Raw genomic sequence first — 11,730 nt, forward strand, 5'->3', positions numbered from 1 at the left:
TTGGGCTGTACAACTTCTAAAGAACATAGACGAAACAAGACCCATCAATACTGGCCCACAAAGCAATTTACACTTGTTGGACATATTCACAAATTATGCAAGTAAGCAAAATTAAACACAGGCTCTCATGTTTCTTTTTCTTGAAAGACAGTCATAGTGACCTCAGGAGGTGAGCATATGTTATTGAGATTAGCCAAAGTCACCTTTTACTTAAGGAAATAAAAGAAGTATTGCATGAGGTCCTAGGAAATCTTGGCTACATCTTTAAGACATGTTTTCATGTTATGTTACTGAAAATTGTACTTTCTTTATTGAGTTTCTTACACAGAACAGTATAGTAGTTCTCAAGCCTTACTGTCACTTGTGGAGCTTCTAAGACATTGTGGTACTCATGCTCCAAACTAGACTAATCAGACTTTACATCAGAATTTCCCCACATATTTCTAGTATGCTGTCAGAAGTGAGGGCCACAGACTTAAGAGTTTAATTCAATATTCATTCATTCCTGAGAATAGGGGGCAACTATGATTCACAAGATATCTGGTGACTTGTTCTATATCTAGCCTGAGAGCCCCCTCCTGAGAAATTCAAATTTTTATGTAGCAATAATTCTAAACAGTTATTAATTGGACTTCTTAAAATATTAATTATTTTCTAAAGAATTGCTGTTAGTATGCTAGAAACAGATATACAGTTTATAGCTTTTTGGGGTACTTTTGGTGTCTTGTGCATTTATTGGTGAATTCAGATTTAGATTAACATCTTGAACCATTCACCCATACAATGGAAAATAGCTGGTTAAAGGAAACCAAAGCTATGCATTCCATTAACAAGCTGATGTGCATCTTGAAAGTTTCTCCAAACTTCTCTGGGGGAATCCTGTATTCTGTCATGAGAGGTTCGCAGCCAAAGCAGCTAATTAGGCTCATTAGGATAGTCAAAATGGGTTGTCTATTTTGCTTCCATCTCACTTTCTTGCATCTCCATTAGTTTTATGGTCGCGGTCTTGGCTGTGGGTCCTGGCGTGCACTCTTGCACAAGGCTCACTTGTCTTCTGCATAGTTCTGCTAATTTCACTTCTGCCACACCCCTCAGTATGCCCAATTGGCACCCTTACCTCCCTGGCTCTCCCACTCATCCTATACTCCTGCTTCCCAAAACTGCAAGCATATCCTGCCATTCTTTCTTCGCTTCCCCATCTGCCAATGACTTCATAAATCTTGACACACATCTGTCTGATGCTCTCTACTCTCCAGCCTGACTTCTATATCTATTCCCTGCTCTAAATTTCTGCTAGCCTTCATTTGTTATGTAGTAAAGTTAGGAATTTCTACCAAATTATGTGAAAATTTTCATTTCCTAAAAGTGATTTTAATCAAGTTTCTGTTTTTGTTATTATTATAAAGACCTTTGATATCTATGTCTGCCTGAATGTTGGCAAAAAAACCCATTGGCAGACAAATGGATAGCTCTCTAAAGTGCAAAATTACACTGACTCGTAGAGCACTGGGACAGCAGGGAGCAATCAGCATGCAAAATATGACCTGCATTACAAATGATAGTAATTTATGTATCCGAATGTTTAATTTTCAAGTCTTATAAAATACAGCAGCTGAAATAAACCTGAAGCTGAAGTCTGAGGTTTGGGAGAAGCTATGTCAATCTAATAAGTATCAGTCTTCAGATAAGTGGGATTTTTAATAAAAAGGTTAAATCAAGGAACAGTTCTTCAGACTAAATATTTTCTGCCTTTATGTGCAACACTTCTGTACACTGCAGGAGTATATCAAGAGTTCAGGCCTTTGGGTAAATTTGAAGAGCTGTGTAGTTCAGGCATTTTAGTGATAATTTTGTATGTAGTCTGGCTCTGAGAGAAGAAAAGTTACCTCATTGTAGCTAAAGAACTCATCTGAGGTATATCCAGTTAGGTATAACTGGAATTATAGTTCTCAGTTAGCTTTCAGGAACAAGGGACAATTTAAATTTCTGAGTAGTGTGAACCCATGTTGTAAGCAAAATACCCTCTATTATAAAGTATACATTTTTTTCTTTATAGTAATCAAACAAAATTTTCTATTCTACAAATATTAATAGAATTGTAACTACAGATTAAAGAAGTTTAAGAATAATTTTTTCTAAGGAAAGTGATTATTCAACATGAGTATTAGCATTAGTGTTTAAAATTTTTAAAATCTCAAATTTTATAGGAGATTTTAAAAATTAAGCAATTCTGTTCTTTATATAGTATCTAATAAACAAAGCAAAAATTTGGTCCTTTGTGGGTTCTTGGAAGACTGTAAAAACAGTGCTTTGGATTTTTTTCTCCTGTAAGATAAAAAGATAACAGTCCTAAATTCTCAAAATGGATTCTCCTCCAGATAATGGACAGAAACACAGTCCTCTTTATACAATTCTTAGTGACTCCAGAAGGGATATCTTAGTTTTGTTTTGTTGTGATATAAGAGAAAGCTAGTTTGGAACAAAACTATATAAATAACTATGGCTTTTAAACAATCTTATTGCATCCTTAAAAAGATCAAACTTTGAATAGAAAATGTTGATTCACATATTATTCAGAAGCTTCTGGTCCCTCAAATTCTTAGTAAAAATTTCATATCTTCTAGCAATAATTTAAGATTCCTATGATTTATGTTGTTAAGTTGTTATAATGTATGCAATAAACATAAGTGAAACATCTTTTTCTAAAAGCTTCCAGGAGAATGGCAAGCAAAACATGCAAAGATACCATTCAATTTTATGTTTAAAGTGTTCAGAGAGTTTCCATTTTGATCTAGACCACTGGTTCCCAAATTGTATCCCCTTTCACCATCAGCAATGGTTAGAAATGCAGATAGATTCTTAGCTCCTACCATGGAACTACCAAATCAGAAACTGTTAGGTTAGCCCAGAAATCTGTATTTTTATAAGCTTTCCAGTTAATTCTGTTGCACATTCAAGTTATGGATAGGTGTGTTTGTCAATTCATTCATTTATTTAACAAATATTATTTACATCAAGTATGAACCAGATATTGTTCTAAATTGATATGAAAGAATAGAAAGCAAAAAAGTGTTAGGAGAAAAAGAGGTTAAGATTACATATGTGGATCACCATTAGAGATCTGTCAAAATAAAAATTCCTGAATTCCAATGAGCTATCACCTTAGCCATACTTCCATACGAGGAATAGAGGTAGGCAGAATGGCAAAAGTTTCCCTAGTATGTGATAAAAGACAACATATTGATGGGAGATCCCTTCTCTGTGGGCTAAGTGAATACAGAGTACGAGAGGAAGCTTTCTCCACTGGAGACATCATTTGGTGGCAAGCTTGTCGACTGCAATCACAGAGGAAACAGAGACAACAGGGTTTCTAGGCAATGGTTTAGTGAATGGGTAATCATAGAGCTCAAGTGTATTTTATACTGCATATGTTTACAAAACTCTTCCATCACTTACGCACAAAGCACAAGGCTCTGGCAGAGCATGAGAGGACCTTAGGATCCAGACAAATTGAACTAACATTTGTTTCCTAAACATTTCCCACCTCATCCCATTTCCTAAACTCTGTTCAACCTCCTTCTGTTATCTGGGATTTCATTTCTACTTGTCAAGATTTCATAAATTTACTAAAGTGCTTTAAAAATATCCTGTATTGGCCCAATGAACTCCTTCCTTCAGTGTTCCTTTGTCTATCTTCGTGTTGTGGGTACCATGTACACACTGACTCATATATAAAATGTAACTAGTTTTCTATAAATGATCCCAAATTACTCATCAGCCGCCAGTCAGCTATAAAAAAGAACTGATGTTGCCACTTCTGTTTCACTAGTCACACCAGGATTTAAATTCAGCAATTAAGGTTCATACTTTATACCAGAGTTGGTGTCCATCGTAAGTATTCTTTCATCCATTCTGACTTATGTATGGGAACCACAGGGCTCTTATGGCATGGTGTGACGTCCTTCAATGTCTATGGAGGTATCTCTGTACGGTGCAACTTATCTTCTGATCTCTTGGCATGATCACTGTCCCTTCCCACTCTCTTCTTACTCAACTCTACTTTTATCAATGTCACTGACCTTCCTAGGCTCACTGGAGACTTCATCTGTCTCTTGGCCATGAGCTGTTCACTTTGCAACCTGTTCTGTGGGTCTCCCTGTTTCAAGACAGAGCATTCTTTAAGTCGGTACCAGAATTCATCATATGCTGAGGTTCTTCATTCTTGGGTGTCTTCCTCATGCCTCTGAAAAGACTCAAAAGATTTTCTGGATTGATTTCACATGCTGGAGTGGAGTGTGAGAGTTTATCTCAGACACTTTTGGCTTAACCACAGTTCTTCCCTGCTGCAGCCCAGGTTAGTTCAGTTCACTGAGGAAGTAACCTCCAAGAGTTCTTGAAGGGAAGTGTCGCTCAAGCCTCCTGCACTCTGTATTTCCAACCTATCTAGGTCCTGGGTCTCCTAGCCGCACACCTGCCCAACACAGAAGCATCTCAACTCTCTGGCCCTTCCCTCCATTTTGTAAGCCTGTTGCCCCAGTTTTCCCGTCATTTCCCATCTTACATTTCTGTTCTCTCTGTTTACACTTTACAATCCACTCCTTTATTCTTGGCCAATTGGTATTTCAGAGCTCATCTTTGAGATTTCTGAGAAAGCAGCTTTGTCATTCAAGTGTCTATGTCTTACAATTAAAAGACTTTTTCAAGTCTTTCATGAGCCTTTTAATTAAAAAAAAATTGGTATGGTTGTGACTTCATTATTCTAGGCAGATCCCCCCTCTTCCTGAAAACAAAGAACACCTCTGCCTCAGTATGGAGAGTCACAGAATGGACAGTTGGGGAATGAAAAACATACATTGAAAAACAAATGAAAACTATTACTCCTATTACACTTCTTTTGGCTTATCACATTCTGCCTTCATACTTGTATATCTTCTTATTTTTTCATACTTCTACCAGATTTTTCCACTTCATGTCCAGATTGTCCACTTGAGGTAAAGATGGTACCAACTCCCATGAATCTCTAAATACTCTTTCTCAACTGACATAGCACCATCCAGGACATTAGCCTTCACAATTATTTGTTGTGTAGTATTTATTTTATTCTTAATATTTTATTTGGAGTTTTTCCTAAAAAGTCACTATTTGTTTATTAATGAAAAGATTTGTCCCTTGCTTCTCTTTATTTTTGAGTTGCTCATTAAAATTCTGAGTAGAAAATAAAAATTATATCAGGAATTTACCTAGGATTCCCTAGATCTTCAACTAGCTTTTTTTTTTTAATAAAATGATATGTAAAATCACTACCTGGAGATAACTACTTTTAAAAAAAGGTCACAGGCATGCATTAGGTTTGCTTAATTAAAAGAGTGCTCCAATATGATTCTTACTGCTATTAACTTCCTCTGTTCTCTGTTTCTTCTCTCTCTCTGGTTTGAATATGCATTTTAAATGCAGGTGTAAAGACCCACAGGAGCTCCCTGACACACTGGTGTCTAAATGATGTTTTCAGGCAATAATGATGATGATGAGTAGGGATAGATGGCTTGCTCATTTGAGGTCTCATGTACCCCAGCTTCTAGTGAGGCCATCAAGAAACTTGAGTCTGGTTTCAGAGACCAGATTAAAAAAATATTAGATGCTTTTTATTGGAGTAGGACTGTGAAAGGACTGTGAACATAGTATTTTATTGTTCCAAGCAACACAAATTTTTAGGGACCAATGGCAATACCTACCTAGAATGTCTAGTATAGCTAGACATTCTTACCTGCCTATAGTATTTGTTGTCATATCCTAAGTCACATTTGCACCTTTAACCTCACAGTTAATTTCAATCACCAAAATATGAAAACTGCACGTAACAGTCAGGGTATTAGTTCCAGGTGACTTAGGCAGAAAGAGGATTTATTAAAATTTGAGTAGGTCATAGATACTAGGCTTCTGGCATCTATACACTGGTGTCTGGTATATTGCCACATGAATCATGTGCATGTCATTTGATCAAGTGCCACACCCTAGTTGCAAGGTTGGCTTGTTAAAAGGGAGAATCTGACAGCCTCAGCCTATATAATAGGACAAATTTACAGTAGATAGCTTTGCCTCCCAAAAGGACTCGCAAGGAGGGGGATGTCTCAGACAAGGGAAAATTGGGAGCAGGTTTAGATAATTGGCAGCCAAATAAGAAGAGATGTGAGCTCTAGTCTAGTTAGGGCTTGTTTCTTGAGATCCATTCACATAAAACAGAGCCTTATGCAACTCCAGGAGAGGATCATATGCTTTTGGTCTTACCATATTGTATAGAAGATATTGTGAAGAAATAAACTCCTTTGTAATGTTTGGTATCTAGTGCACTAAATCTTAGGTGTTTTATTTCCTCATTATTTTCCTCTTTGTCCTTTGTGTTTGGAAAAGAAAACATCAGGTTGAAATCCCTTTGTCTTTTGTGCAGATATTAGCTTCTTATAGCATAATCTTCTCCAATACTTTGTGTACCATAGTCTATCTCCATTTCTCCCTCTCATCTAATGGAGTTAGCATATGTAGCCCAAAGAATCAAAGGTACTGCCAGAGGGAGAAAAAAAAAATCACTGTTTCCTTTTTGACTTCCTGCCTTGGCTTTACTGACTTTGTATGTATCAGCCATCCAAAGAAGGAAATAAATCATTTAGTGAGAAATTGTACTGAGAACATTAAGAAATATAAATATGACAGTCCGTTTCCAATTAGAAGAGAAACAATATCTATCTCTGCTTAAGAAAACAAACAATAATCTTTCCTTTACTAATAAGATGCTCTACTTGTGAAGTACAAGTAATAGTGCCTCTGGCCCAATTATCCTCTCAGAAGCCACCACTAAACAAAAACGGTAATGATCATGCTAAAACTGCAGGTGTGCACTTTATCTTTGATCAGGCATCTGAAACTGAAGACTGTAATGTAGGAAGATAGAAAGTGGGTGAGTGAATGTTATACCATTTTGAAGATCAAAAATAGGTCAAATTTAAGTGTGTATATGGAAAGGAGAAGGTACTGACTGCAAGCTCAGTGATTCACCTGGCTACATTCCAGAAAATCTTAGAAATTAGAAATATTACTTACTATAAGATATGGAAAAGAGTCAGGAGGCTGAAAGTAAAAGAATTATTTATTTAATGAGCAGTGGACCCCAACCCTCACTTTCATTTTGAGGAGTTACATGACTGCCCTTCCTGTATCCTATGAGAGTTGGCAGATCCATTTCAGAATTGCAGAAACAGTTTTGGACTTGTGGATAACAAGCACGGAGGAGGGCAGTGACTTGGTGCTGGATAGAAAACAGGAGAATACAAGAAACTGTACACACTTCATAAGGAATGTTTCCATCACCTAAGCTGTGCATAGCAGCAGCTAGCCCTGGACCCACAGAGGAAACATAAGGATTTTTTTCCCTAGAATACTCAGAAACTGACCAGAACCACAAACAAAAGAGTTGGATTCACACCTGAAAGCCACTCTACAAGGAGATCCATTAGTTATCAAATCCTACTACTGTGGTTTCAATGTTTTCCCTGAAAAATTCAGGTGTTGCTACTGTGATGGTATAAAAAGGTGGGGCCTTTGAGAGGTGATTCGGTCATGAGAATTTCTTCCTCTTGAATAAGATGAGTGCCCTTTGTAAAGGACCTTGATCGAGGGAGTTGGTTCTCTCTGACTCTTCTACCATATGGCATGCAGTGCACACCAGATCCTGGCATCTTGATCTTGGACTTCCCAGCCTCCAGAACTGTAAGAAAATAAATAGCTATGTAATCTTTATAAACTACCCTGTGGCATTCTATTATAGCAGCACAAAATGGACCTCCTTATATATCAGGGCTTCTGGTCAGCATTTTAGTGCCTGCTCATTAATAAGAAAAAAAATGACCAGACACTTAAACAAAACCCTAAACATAAAAGGTAGAAATATGAGCCCCTCTCCTCAATAAAATAATATTAACTAAGAGGCAACAGAGACAATGCAGGAAATTGGAAAAAATAAAAAATAAGGATGCAAAGCACATTTAAAAATCCTTGCAAAGCAAGGATAAAGTAAATTTAGTCAGAACAAAGAGCACTTAGAAAATAAAAATTATAGTTGAAACTTAAAATGCTTGCCATGGTTTGGAAGACCAAGTGAAGGGAAGCACCAGGAAGAAGAAACAAATAATAAAGAGATGGGCAGTAAGGGAAAAAAGCTAAAGCATTTGGAACCTTAAATCTAAGGAGACCCAGTATCCTAACAAATAGAAGTTTCATAAAGGGAAAGCAGAGAAAAAGATGAAAGCAACTCAAAACATAGAGGGAATTTCCTTGGACAATTTGGGATAGTGTCCATCCTGCTTCTGTGGGATAAATATAATCTACTAACTTGAATTAAATGGGTACAGGTTTGTTGCTGCTGTTTTATGTTGGTTTCTTTACATTCTTTGTACAAATGTGAATAGGAATTGTGGTCATTCATATTCAGAGGCGTGTGAATCTTCGGTGAGTTCTTATCTTTACCTCAGGCTACAATGATCCTGATGTATCAGGATTCAGGAATGATCTCTATTGCAATGGCAGCTGGTACCCAAGATGGCAGGGTCCAAGTGAGTGGTCTTGGCACTCATAGGAGGAGTCAGTAATAAAGCTGTAGCTCCAGGGAGCGGGGGGTAGAGGTAGGGGGTGCCCAGGCACCCAGTTACATTGTAATGCAACATAAAAATAGAGAAGTCACCTCAAAATCAAAGTATTTTATCTGTTCCTATGAAGCCTCTCAAAATTTTAATCAATAATAAAAATCAAATAGTGATAAAGCTGTTTTTAAACTTCTTACTATCTTATCTATGAAGAAAATTTATTTGTGTCTTCTAGGTTCATTAGTAAGAGACACTTTGTTATTTTTTTAAAATAAAATTAGTTTTGTAAGTATGAAAAACACAGGTGCCAAATAATAGAAGCAAAAAGGTCTTATGAAACAACAATTTCCTTTAAATTTATGAGCATAAAAATGTGGAAGGACACAAAAAATACCTTTAAAGGAAGGTGAAGTCAGTAAGGGCTATGTTAGGTGGACTATTAATTTTTTCTTATATACATGCTTATCATGTGATTTGTTAAAATGAGCATACTTTACCTGTATAAAGAAAAAGTTAAAAGGTTAAAATGGTAAACTTTTTTCTAACATTTTATTATAAATATTTTCAAACATATATCAAAGTTGAAAGAATTTTGCAGTAAAGCTCTGTATAACCTCCGCCAGTCCATCTTATTTTTTGATGCATTTCAAAGTAAATTTGGGACATTAGCATCCTTTTAATTACTGCCATGTAATAACATTTCAGTCAAGGACAGACAACATATAGGACAGTGGTCCTGAAAATTATAACATCTCATGGTACAGTAGCTGACAGTTTGTGTAAGGGAACTCTCGGCTGTCTGCATGATGACAAAGCTGCTTACCAATTTGTTTCTCAAAACAAGTCCCCTGTCATTAAGCAATGCATGACTGTTTATTAGAATTTTGTACTTATTTATATTTGTTAAAGTGACTTATAACAAAGTCACTTTACTTTTTTTATTATAAAAAGTATTATAACTGTCAAAATATCCCTATTTGCAGACAACATGATCCTATACCTTAAAGACCCAAAAAACTCTACTCAGAAGCCTCTAGACATCATCAATAGCTATAGCAAGGTAGCAGGATATAAAATCAACATAGAAAAATCATTAGCATTTCTATACACTAACAATGAGCAAACTGAAAAAGAATGTATGAAAACAATTCCATTTACACTAGCCTCAAAAAAAATCAAATACCTAGGTGTAAACCTAACAAAACATGTGAAAGACCTCTACAAGGAAAACTATAGAAAGTGAAAAACTATAGAAAGGAAAACTATAGAAGGAAGACTATAGAAAGTGGAGAGATCTCCCATGCTCATGGATTGGTAGAATCAACATAGTAAAAATGTCAATACTCCCCAAAGTAATCTATATGTTTAATGTAATTCCCATCAAAATTCCAATGACATTCATTAAAGAGATTGAAAAATCTACCGTGAAATTTATATGGAAACACAAGAGGCCACAAATAGCCAAGGCAATACTCAGTCAAAAGAACAATGCAGGAGGTATCACAATACCTGACTTCAAACTATATTACAAAGCAATGACAATAAAAACAGCATGGTACTGACACAAAAACAGACATGAAGACCAGTGGAACAGAATAGAGGACCCAGATATGAAGCCACACAACTATAACCAACTTGTCTTTGACAAAGGAGCTAAAAATATAAGATGGAGAAATAGCAGCCTCTTCAACAAAAACTGCTGGGAAAACTGGTTAGCAGTCTGCAAAAAACTGAAACTAGATCCATGTATATCACCCTATACCAAGATTAACTCAAAATGGATCAAGGATCTTAATATCAGACCACAAACTCTAAAGTTGATACAGGAAAGAGTAGGAAATACTCTGGAGTTAGTAGGTACAGGTAAGAACTTTCTCAATGAAACCCCAGCAGCACAGCAACTAAGAGATAGCATAGATAAATGGGACCTCATAAAGCTAAAAAGCTTCTGTTCATCAAAAGAAATGGTCTCTAAACTGAAGAGAACACCCACAGAGTGGGAGAAAATATTTGCCAACTGTACATCAAAGGACTGATAACCAGAATATATAGGGAACTTAAAAAACTAAATTCTCCCAAAACTAATAAACCAATAAAGAAATGGGCAAGTGAACTAAACAGAACTTTCTCAAAAGAAGAAATTCAAATGGCCAAAAAACACATGAAAAAATGCTCACCATCTCTAGCAATAAAGGAAATGCAAATTAAAACTACACTAAGATTCCACCTCACCCCTGTTAGAATAGCTATCATCAGCAACACCACCAACAACAGGTGTTGGCGAGGATGCGGGGAAAAAGGAACCCTCTTACACTGTTGGTGGGAATGTAAACTAGTACAACCACTCTGGAAAAGAATTTGGAGGCTACTTAAAAAGCTAGACATTGATCTACCATTTGATCCAGCAATACCACTCTTGGGGATATACCCAAAAGACTGTGACACAGGTTACTCCAGAAGCACCTGCACACCCATGTTTATTGCGGCACTATTCACAATAGCCAAGTTATGGAAACAGCCAAGATGCCCCACCACTGACGAATGGATTAAGAAAATGTGGTATCTATACACAATGGAATTTTATGCAGCCATGAAGAAGAATGAAATGTTATCATTTGCTGGTAAATGGATGGAATTGGAGAACATCATTCTGAGTGAGGTTAGCCTGGCCCAAAAGACCAAAAATCGTATGTTCTCCCTCATATGTGGACATTAGATCAAGGGCAAACACAACAAGGGGATTGGACTTTGAGCACATGATAAAAGCGAGAGCACGTAAGGGAGGGGTGACGATAGGTAAGACACCTAAAACATTAGCTAGCATTTGTTGCCCTTAACGCAGAGAAACTAAAGCAGATACCTTAAAAGCAACTGAGGCCAATAGGAAAAGGGGAACAGGTACCAGAGAAAAGGTTAGATCAAAAAGAATTAACCTAGAAGGTAACACCCATGCACAGGAAATCAATATGAGTCAATGCCCTGTATAGCTATCCTTATCTCAACCAGCAAAAACCCTTGTCCCTTCCTGTTATTGCTTATACTCTCTCTACAACAAAATTAGAAATAAGGGCAAAATAGTTTCTGCTGGGTATTAAGG

This window comes from Castor canadensis, chromosome 1, assembly GCF_047511655.1.
Source record: "Castor canadensis chromosome 1, mCasCan1.hap1v2, whole genome shotgun sequence".
NCBI classification, from domain to species: domain Eukaryota; kingdom Metazoa; phylum Chordata; class Mammalia; order Rodentia; family Castoridae; genus Castor; species Castor canadensis.